At 53.5% G+C, this 10,916-nt stretch overlaps 1 long non-coding RNA gene across 1 annotated transcript; it reads left to right on the top strand.

Moving 5' to 3' along the window:
* The first annotated feature begins 264 nt into the window (after positions 1–264).
* On the top strand, positions 265–2,611 carry LOC144320206 (uncharacterized). Its single transcript, XR_013385764.1, has 3 exons — positions 265–372; positions 1,964–2,028; positions 2,390–2,611. It is a non-coding gene; the product is annotated as an uncharacterized LOC144320206 (long non-coding RNA).
* The last annotated feature ends 8,305 nt before the right edge of the window (positions 2,612–10,916 follow it).

Genomic DNA, 10,916 nt, shown 5'->3' with positions numbered 1-10,916 from the left:
AAGACGAGTTGGGTGTCGCAATTAGGTCTGTGCCTCTTTGGAATCTGAATGTAGGGATCTTTTGATCTTTATGAAGTCTGAGTTTGGGGCAAGCATCTTCTGAGTGCAGAGTGGCTGGGAAAACCAAGGAGAAGGTTTCAGATGGTTATGACATGCTGCTGTCAAATTCCTCTGGGCTGTTTTAAGGACCAGAGTGGAATCAGAACTTGGAGTCCTCTTTGAATCTGATTATTCTTAGATCATAGAACTGTATACTCTGAGTTGGTTGGAATTTCAAGTCATCTATTCACCCAGGCTGGCTGCTTATCAGAATCACCTGGGGAACTTTGGAAACATTCACATTTCCCGTGGCTCCCTTGGAGAGCTGAGTGGGTAGGTGGGGAGGGTCCGGGCCAGCCCCCCAGATGTCTGTCTGCCCACAAGGGCCTGGGGATGCATCAGGGACATTCTTGCCTCCACCCCCTTACTCTTCTACCTCCCCTGAAGGCTCCCTTCCACCATTCAAGGGGTCTGCAGAAGTGTCCTCTAGTGGTTAGCATTGTATTGGGGACCCTCACACGTCCCTGTCCTTGCTAGGATACTGGCTCCAATGTCTCCAGTCACACTGGACCAACTTTACTTTCCTGCTTCCAGACAATGGGGGTTTCTGGCTTCCCCAGAAGCTGAGGTCACACTTGAATTTCTTGGGGGTGCCTAAGAGATGATTTCTCTAGGGAGGTGGTGCCCTGGGTTAGATGGAAAGATGGCACTATGTATCTGAGAGAGGCAGGACACTTTAGATGGCCCATTTGGCAAGACCATTTTAATAAGGCTGTTTTGATACAGGATGTATATGGGTTAGGCCCTGGAAGGAAACGGGGCACCCTCAAACTGGGTCATTTGAGGGGACTTTAACAGATGTAGCAGCTTGCAAAAGGGTGAATGGGGAAGAGGGAAAGCCTAAGGTATAGCACGGCAGCTGGGGGTGGGGAGGAGGAAGGAGACCTGGGCGTAGGGCTGGGGTAGGGGTGTAGTGGCCTCCGGTGAATTCCAGGGAGAGATCTGGGGGGCCAGAGGGCCTGTCAGTCACTGAGATAAGCCTCCTGCATGCACAGGACGAGACTGGCAGGTGGACTAGGAGGGTCAAATGGAAGATGAGCACAGGGACAGAGTGTGGCTCTTTGAGATAGATGATGGAGCTAGCTCGAACTTGCATCAGGTGCTCCTAAGTGACCAAGGGGTGGTTCCTGGAGGGCATGGCCTTTGAGGTGGCCTTGAGGGGTGGGCAGGTGCAGATTGGTGGAGCTAGAGTGGTGGGGGCATGCAGATGGCCAGCACAAGTGAAGGGAGGACAGCCAGCCTCTGCAGCACGTGGGCGCCCTGGGCAGTGGCCCCTCAGATACGGCAGTTGACTTGAGAAGGTCTGGTTCAATTCCTTGCTGGGGAAAGAGTCTGATGCCATAGGCCTGAGCGTCCCCTGATGTGAGTGAAGGGAGCAGGGCCTTGGTTTGGGCAGGGGAATATGGCAGGATGGAAGCACTAGGGAGTGGTTGGGAGCCATTAGGGTTTACTGTGCTGGCCTGGGTGAGGACTTAATGAGGGTCAGGGTGCCAGTGGCCACTGCAGGGATGGAGGAGAAGAGAATGGAGGGAGACAGTCCAAGGTTCTGGCCAGAACTCATTATCGATGGGGTGTGGGGGAGGGGGAGTAGGGGTGACATGTGGTGACCCCATCGCAGCAAGGCATCAGGCCAGCCTGGGCCTGAGGACTCACACTCGGAGTTCTCCAGGTTGCTGCTGGGGGTCTTTGGTGCCTGTGTTCTCAGTGCATCCCCACCTGGTTCCCAGCAGAATCACCTGGAGAGCCCCTAGCCCTGCTCCAAGGAGCCAGACTGGCTCAGAAATCGGCCCTATTAAGATGCCCCCTGGAACCTCTGATGCAGGTGCTGGGCTGATTCAGCTCTTTCTTCCCTTCATCTTTCCAGCCTCCAGAGAAGGTCCCTGAGGGTTTTCGCCCCCTTCACTGGTGTGGGAACTGAGGCATGGGAGGGTGAGTGGCGTACTCAGCCTCATAGTTTGAGCCCAGGCCCAAAGGAGCTGAGGTCTGGTGGGGATTGAGGGTGGGGTGGGAGCCGGCTTTGATTCCTTTATTCTCATCTCAAGGGCTCCTGGCAGCTGCTGACAGGTGGTGTCCCCAGGACAGGGCAGCAGCGAGAGTGAGCGGGTGGGTGCCAGGCCCTTCCTGGTGGTTGGGACCGTGGCAGAGGGAGCCCTGCTCAGCCTTAGAGCCTGAGGAGGAGGGAGCTGAGGCAGAAGGGGATGGAGGAGCAGGTTGGCCACTTGGGTCCTGGAGGACGAGCCATACACAGGGTCATGAGGAGTGAAATGAGTGCACATCCTTCCCTCTTCAGCTGGAAACATTGCCAAGTAAACCAAGTCTTCAGGTCTTGGGGATTTTCCTGAATTAACTATTCTCTACTGAGGCATGGCACATGACCCAAACCATGATATGGGAACCGGTGTAGAAGTGTGGCGTCACACATCAGACAGACCTGCAAGTTGTCCTGACCCCTGGTTTCTTCACCTGCAAAATAAAGATGGCACTGCCCATGCCCCTTGTTGTTACATCAGATGGTGTCAGGTGAGGAGCACCTGCAGTATACTCAGCGTGTGACTAGGTTACTAGGCTCGGGGCAGGAAAAAGCTACCCAAGGCCACTATTATCACAAGTACTTGGCCAAACCCGGTGTGTCATGCAATTATTGGTTAAGGTAAATATCAAGTGAGCATCTCTCTCCCTCTCTCTTTTTTAAAGATTTTATTTATTTATTCATGAGAGACACACAGAGAGAAGCAGAGACACAGGCAGAGGGAGAAGCAGGCTCCATGTGGGGAGCCCGACGTGGGACTCGATCCCGGGACTCTGGGATCACACCCTGAGCCAAAGGCAGATGCTCAACCACTGAGCCATCCAGGCGTCCCTCAAGTGAGCATCTCTTAAGTGTCACACACTGTGAATTGCTGTAGGGAAATGCAAAATTATACACACGTATATGGACCTTGGGAAGCAGAAGTTTATACTCCAGGAGGGGATAGGGAGTGCAGAGAGAAGAGCCGACTGAAGCGGACAGCACATATCTTCTTTCTCAACACTCTCTGTGTCTTGGGCATTGGCCTGGACCTACTTTAGAGCCTTGGAAGTGTAAACAAGAAACAAAAACAATTTTCTAACATGCTTTATGGGACTGCTCATGTGATGGGGCTGCCCCAGGCTGTGTATAGTCAGCTAGACTGAAGACTGAACTACTTGGCATCTTTTCCTAATCTAGGTCGTCTGGACTTCCCCTTCTTAATGGCTCCACAGACTCCTACACATCCTTCAAAACCCCACTCAGATGTTACTTCCCCTAAGAATTGTTTCCCAACCTGTGTGTCCTTTCCTGGCTGCCTCAGAAGCCTCTCTACTTTCACAGCCCAGTGCCAGCCCCATTAGAGTCCCTATCACGCTGAGTGGGAAAGGGTGGTTGCCTGCCTTCTCATTCATCATCAGCTACTGGAGGACACCATTCTTATTCACCTCTGTGTCTGCAGTTCCAGCTCAGAACATGGCACAGAATAAAGGCCAGGTTTGTTAAATGCATGCAGAGATGGACATAAAGAGATCACACTCCCCTGGGCATGAAGGGGCGAGGACGGGCGCAGGGCCGTTGGCCTATGACAGAGCACAGTGTCCAACGTGTGTGGCAGGAGTGAGTGGTGACATGCTGCCCCTTGCCCCCGCCCCACCCCTGCCCTGAGCAGTCTGCTCTTTCCCCCAGGGATCCCAAAACACTTCCAGGAGCAGGTGGCCTTTGACATGGGATTTGATGTCTCATTCTTAAAACCATGTTACCCATCTTCCAGGGTGCGGGCTGGGGCCAGGGGGCCAGCGGGAGGTGGGGTGAAGGGAGATGACTAATCTGAGGAGCGTTGCCTCTCTGCCAAGAGGCAAAAATATTGTCCAAGTAGGAGAGTGAATCTCCATCCCTCTGGGGGGCCTGACTAGCCACGATTCAGTTCTGACTCAGTTGAGATTTTTCACTTTCAGGAAAGCTGGGGCCGGGGGAGCTGGGGTGGGAAAGCCAGAGCAGGGCCGTAGGGAAATGAAAGGAGGCAGAAAGGACCAGGTCTGCTGGGAGGGGGGATTCTGGGCGATGCACAAGGATGGGGTGTCAGGGTAGCGTGGCCTGGACTCGCCTGTCACAGCAGCTCCTGCTTTTCCAGTTGTTCAAGAACAAGCTCAGGGAGCATCTCCAGTGGGGGAAGCTTCGTGCTCTGGGCTGCGGGGAAGCAGGTGGACAGCTCTGCTCCCTGCCGCCGGGAGATCACAGGTGAAAGAGGCAGACAGGGATGGGGATGCTCAGAACATTAACGCCTTCTAGGATCTCTGAGAGTTGACTCCACAGAGATGGTCTGCTAGGTGGAGCAGCAGTTCATGCACTTGTGGACATTAAACAGCTCTATGTGCCTAACGTTGTAGATACACAATTAAAGTGCTGTCCCCACAGGGTTTTCATTGCAGTGAGGGAACCAGCCATTTATCACAGCACCTAAGAGCACTGGTCTTTCCTGCTAGGGAAAGCCACATACAAAGTTTTGAAGGTAAGAAGACAAGATTGAGTGGGAGCATCCTAAGAGGCGAGAACGGCATGTGCAAAGGGCCTGTGGTGGGAGGGACTGAAGGAGGGCTTCATGGCTGGTGTGGAGAGCATGGGGGCCAGACTGGTGTGAGGTGGGCTGAAGGAAAGATCCAGCACGCCAGTCATCCCAGGCCAAAGGCTCACTCACCGCCTGTCTACACTCTCCTCATTTGGCACTTATGAGAAGGTGAGGCCAGGCTTGTGACTGCCAGGGGCTCTGTGATATCATGGGAAGGCATCAATGACTCAGGAAAGAAAGCGAGAAAGCAGACAGAAAAGTAGGAAAAGCCATATGCCTCAATGCCAAGAAGATGAGAATCAGGATTGCTAGATTTCAGGTTTTTGGGCGAAGGTTGAGATTCTGTGTGTTCCTCAAAAGCGCTGGGGAGGGACTACGGCACGTTGCCACTGCGGGTGTGCGACGTGGCCAGATTGGTGTTCTGCAAGGTGATGTGCTTTCTGCGTGGGCTGGAGGGGCACAGGTACTAGCAGCCCAGGGGCAGTGGTCCTTGCCAGGGAGACTGAGGCTGGACCAGGCGGGGGCAGGGCCAGGTCAAGGTGGGGGGTTACATTTTAACTGTTGTAACTAAATTAAAGAAAGTATTTTATTATTTGAGAAAGAGAGCAAGAGAGAGCGAGCAGGAGCTAGGAGAGGAGCAGAGGGAGAGGGACAAGCAGACGCCCCACTGGGCGTGGAGCCAGATGCAGGGCTTGATCCTCCGACCCCGAGGTCATGACCCCGCCTGAAATCAAGGGTCAGGTGCTCAACCGACTGAGCCACCCAGGCACCCCATGTTCTATCTAAATTCGTTTCCAGATCTGTTTGCAAGCAGTGCCATTGGCTCATTCTTTACCCACTCTCTTTAGAGGAGAATGTGCTGGCGGTGTCCTCAGCCTCCTGCCTCAGTCACTAGCATTAGGTGCCAACCACACGAGGGCTGTACCCAGGACTCCGGGGCCATGCACAGAGCGGGGGGCCCTCAGGGACTGCCCTGCCCGGCGAGGCCGGGGGGGGGGGGGGGCGGGCCTGCACTCTCGGAGCCCTGAGCCAGCCTGAGAGGCAGGGGTAGGAGCTCTGCGGGAGAGACGGTGCCTAAGCCTTCTCTGGGCGCAGAGGACAAGGAAGGGCATGCCAGATGGGAACAGCAGACAGGGAAGCACGGAGACCTGTGAGAACATGGCATGTGAGGAAGGTGGTTAGGCCTTGTTAGAAAGGGAAATGTGAGTAGGCGGTGGGGCGGAGAGATGCCCTGGCTGGCCGAGGTGGGCGAGCCTGGGGTCTGGCAGGATGTGGCCTGGGCCTGCTCCAGGCAGGGGGCGCTTCCCGCAGGTGGCCCTTTGATCTCCCAACAAATGGCCTATTCAGCATCTCGGAGCCTGGGCCGCCCCTGGCAGCCGGGGTAGGAAGGTGGCAAGACACGGGATTGTCTGCCCGCTGCTTCCAGGGCCGGGAACTCGCTCAGCGACTCCAACTGCACAGGGGGAGGGAGTAGCCAGGTCCTGGCAGCCGCTGATGGCTTCTTGCCGAGGACTCCCCTGACCGGCCGCGGGGCTGGCCTCTGGGCTCCTCCGCCTGCCTTTGCAGGTCCTGGGGCTGGAATGGGGGTGGCTCAGTGTCGGGATCGCCTGGATGGGGTGCACGGGGGCGGTTGTGCTTGGGTGCACAGACCCAAGACAGACAGACACACAGACCCTTCTGCAAGAACTGAGTGAGGGGGGCTCCCTTCCTCCACTGGAAACTTCTCTGTGGGGGAAGGCCCCTTTGTTGGGAGAGGCAAGGCTGGCTGTAGCGGCCCTAAATACCACAAAGTTTTAGATCTCCTCCCCACCCTCCACCTGCCATTCAGTAGTTGATTCTAAAACCACAAGAGAACTTTTTTTTTTTCATGACACTAAACGTTCCTGAAGGCTGAAAACTGAACTGAAGAAAGCTTCTTTCTAGACTTTTGAGTTCTTTCTATTTATTTCAGGTATCTTTGCTTCTCTGGTGTCCTAAGCGCACACGTAGGAGGCCAATTGGCTGAGGGGTGATGCTAGAAATGTCCCGCTTGCAAATTGCCAAGTTAGGAGGCAGAGCTCGGTTGGAACTACAGGGTATTAGTGGGTTGAGGGCCAGGTGTGGACTCATCGTCCTGGCTTCACCTCACTGTGTGCCCTCAGGCGAGTCACATAACCACTCTGATCCTCGGTCTCCTCCTCTGGAAATTGGTAACCGTGCCCATTTTGCCGGGCGGCTGTGAAGATCCAGCGCCCCGATGTACTGAGTGTTGTGTGTACCCATAGTAGATGCTCAGTGAACATTACTTCCTCATCTCTTAGAAAGAAGAATTGGCTTAGGAATCCACTTTAATTAAAATGTTTTTGTTGTGTTAAGAATGGGCCAAAAGTCACAAAATTATTTCGAGATTGTTTTCACTGAGTTCAAAAAATCCAGAAGACTATTTAATCAACAGTCTGTTTTCTGCCTCAGAGCCGCACTGATGTACTTCTTTTTGAAAATGCAAATAAAGCAATTTCAGTTTTCAGATTTGTTTGATTCATTTACTCACTCCTTCACTTATTCTGCAACCAAGCAAACACCTACTCTGTGTGAGGGCTGGTGCAGAGAGGGGGCTCGGGGCTCAGGGCTGTGAGAGAGGCAGACTCAGGAGCAATTTACTAACAGTGACCTTGGGCAAGTCCTTACCGCTTTGCAGCCCTCAGGTGTGCTATTTGCATAATCAGGATAATATTTCCCTTGCAGGATCCTTGGTGGGGATTAGAAATCCTGCATATGAAGAGCCTGGTGCGAATGGGGGAAGCCACTGTTACTGAGACATGGTTGCTGCCCTTTAGTGACTGATGGTGTCTTGTGACAGCAGATATACGCCACAGGGAAAGTGCATCTTTCCTTGTGTGTCTGGGCACAACAGGTGGAAAGTGGGTGCGGGGGCTCCTCGGAGGAGGAGGTTGACCCAAAGACGCGTCTTTGGATGGCCCTTTGGGTGGTCCATTTGTAAAAGACTGCCGAAAACGAAGCAGATCGCCAACATGCTTTTGAAGATGTTGCCTGGAGAGGCAGCAGAGCTGCCCCGGAGCCCAGGGGCAGGTTCTCGGGAGCCTGGCTGTCTGGGTGCCGGGCTGGGATGAGTGGGAGCAGCTGCAGGGAAGGGCAGAACTTGTTCCTCCGGAGTGTGTTTATCCTGCTTTTCTGACCTCAGAGCCCAACCATCCTAATGATTTTTAATGACTCTAAAGTGCCTTGTGTCTCGACCGGACCCACTGGCCATGCTACCAAGCGCCTCTTTCCCTTGTGCATCGCCCGGTGGAAGGTGGTCAGATGCCAGCTGGGATTACATGATTGGGCTTTTAGTCAAAGGAATCTTTAACCCAGGACTCCGTGTGAGCTCAGGGGGTGGCTCCAGCCAAATCCCTCCGTAAAGCCAGGTGGGAAGAGGTGCCAGGGAACCGGTACCGGCTCAGAAAGTCAAGAAGACCTGGGTGCAAATATCAAACACATCCCTTCCTGGCTGAGCCCTCAGGAGAGTGACTCTGCCTCTCTGGTCTCTGTTTCTTCGCAGGAGAAATGGGCATGACACGAGCTCTCCACGTGTCGCCAGGATTTGGAGCCGTCTCCGGGGCCACAGTTTGGCCATTAGCAAAGTGGACGGTTGCTCAGGCACCTCTTCATTTTGCAATCCTCTGACTCTCCTGCCGGCCAGCTGCTTCCCGCCAACACCCACTCCCATCCGCCTGAAAATACCTGCTTGGACAACGTGCACTTGGCCAAGCAATTTCCCAAGAAGGGCTGTGACGGCCTGGGATCGCCGCCCGCCTGAGGCCTCGCAGGGCCTGGCCCAGCTCCACGGAATAGCCTGGAAGCTCGCTGGCCCTGTGCCCCTCCCTGCCGGCGGTATCCAGACGAGCGAAAGCCGGGAATACTGAAGCCCCTGAGCCCTCAGCACACACGTGATGCACCTGTTCTGGGGAATAGAGATTTCTAGAAAGTGGAGGCTCTTCTATCAGTCAAGGGCTCAGATCACGTCTCTGAGTTTCATTCAGGTTTCAGCTCTTGCTTCACTCAGATCCACCCGCTTTTGTAAGCTGGAGCATCCCTGCCAGCTGAGTCAGCAGGCGCTGCAGCCAGAAAACGGTAGCAGCTCCACGGCCCAGACCCTTCTGGGGAAGGCCTGTGTCTTTCTGACCTGCTGTGTGAATGGGAGTCCCATCCCTGGGACATTGTGTTCTCCTCCTTCCCATTCTACAGATGAACACCCCGAGGCTGGGGAAAGGGAGCACGGGGTGGCTCTGTCCTGGGGGTCTGACTGCAAAACCCTCACTGTGATTACTGCTATTCTTTCTTTTTTAAATTTTATTTTAAAATATTTTATTTATTTATTTGATGGAAAGAGAGCACAAGCGAGGGGGAACAGCAGGCAGAGGGAGAGGGACAAAGAGAAGCAGCCTCTCTGTGGAGCAGGGAGCACGATGTGGGACTCAATCCTAGGATCCTGGGATTGTGACCTGAGCTGAAGGCAGACGGTCAGCCGACTGAGCCACCCAGGCACCCATATTTTTTTTTTAAAGATTTATTTATTTTTGAGAGAGAGAGAGAGAGAGAGAGAGAGAGAGAGAGAATGCACGTATTGGGGATGGGGGGCAGGGGCAGAGAGAGTCCCAAGCAGATTCTGCGCTGAGTGCGGACTGGGATGTGGGCCTGGATCTCATGACCCTGAGATCATGACCTGAGCTGAAACCAAGAGTTGTTGCTTAACTGTCTGTACCACCGAGGTGCCCCTGTTTATTTTTAATCCTTAAAAATCTCATGCGTGTTAGACTGGAAGCTTGTGGGCCTGAATTTGAAAGTGTCTCTTACTATAGGAGAGTGGTTTTCAACTGGAGGTGATTATGTCCCTTCTTGGGAAACTTTGGCAGTGTCCGGAGCCTTTTTTGGTTTCTCACACTTGGGGAAGGGGCGGTTTCTGGAGTCTGGTAGAGAGGTGGGGAGGGTGCTGAATGCCCTGCAGCGCAAAAGACGCCCCACCCCGCCACAAAGGATTATCTGGTTCAAATCAGCAGCATTGTGGAGGCCGAAAAGCCCTGATACATAGGAAACCAGAGATGTCTCTTTTTTTTTTTTTTTTGCAACCAGACTATGAGGTCTCCAGAGGGTCTCAAAAGTAGCACATAACACACAAACACACACACCATTTTTTTTAAAAATTATTTATTCATGAGAGACACACAGAGAGAGAGAGAGAGAGAGAGGCAGAGACACAGGCAGAGGGAGATGCAGGCTCCATGCAGGGAGCCTGACGTGGGACTCGATCCCCAGTCTCCAGGACCACGCCCTGGGCTGAAGGCGGTGCTAAACCTCTGAGCCACCTGGGCTGCCCATACCATTTTTACTGTAAAATAAAGATTGCTATTTTAGAGGTTAAAGGTCAACCTTCAACCTGTTGGTGACAATGGGACACCTGGGTGTCCACCTGCAGCTCAAACTGTGTGCCTACCCTGTGCTCAGCATCTGCCTCCCCACCCAGCTTCTCCATTGCAGGTGTGAAACCTGGCCTCGGTCAGTGCTCGACGGTCTCCTGCCCTCCGCCCCCGAGCTGGCCTCTTGGTTCATGCCCACGACCACTTTTACATCTGTGCATTCCTTCTACCTCCATGGCGTCTGTGCTCCTTTCTTCTCTTACCTGGAATCCTGTACCTTCCTGCTCCTCTCAACATGTCCCTCCTGAATCAAATCTTTTGCTCACACCACTGTGAACTGTATCTTTGTTTTTTTTGTTTTTTGTTTTTTGTTTAAAATAAATTTATTTTTTATTGGTGTTCAATTTGCCAACATACAGAATAACACCCAGTGCTCATCCCGTCAAGTGCCCCCCTCAGTGCCCGCCACCCAGTCACCCCCACCCCCCGCCCTCCTCCCCTTCCACCACCCCTGAACTGTATCTTTGTAAAGCCCATTTTCATTAGTACACTTTCTTGGTCAAAATCTTCATGGCTCCCTTGGCTAACGGTGTGATGCCAGCTTTTTACCTTGGGATACACATCTTTGCATGATTGGGCTGTCCACTTCCTATCGAAGGGTAACTATCTCCCACATTAGCTGCGCTCCTTGACCTTGAGGGCAAGCACACAGTGGCCTCAGCCATTCATGTTCCCCTTGGTGGAGAGAATAGTGGACCCAGCCTCTCATGTCCTGACCCCAAATAACTTCCCTCCGTTTGTCCTTTCTGCTGCCCCTCATTCTGGAAGACCCCTACTCTTACAG

Source organism: Canis aureus, chromosome 9, assembly GCF_053574225.1.
Source record: "Canis aureus isolate CA01 chromosome 9, VMU_Caureus_v.1.0, whole genome shotgun sequence".
Taxonomy (NCBI): domain Eukaryota; kingdom Metazoa; phylum Chordata; class Mammalia; order Carnivora; family Canidae; genus Canis; species Canis aureus.
Note: the sequence above shows the minus strand (reverse complement) of the source record. Positions and strands in the feature narration are given on the sequence as shown.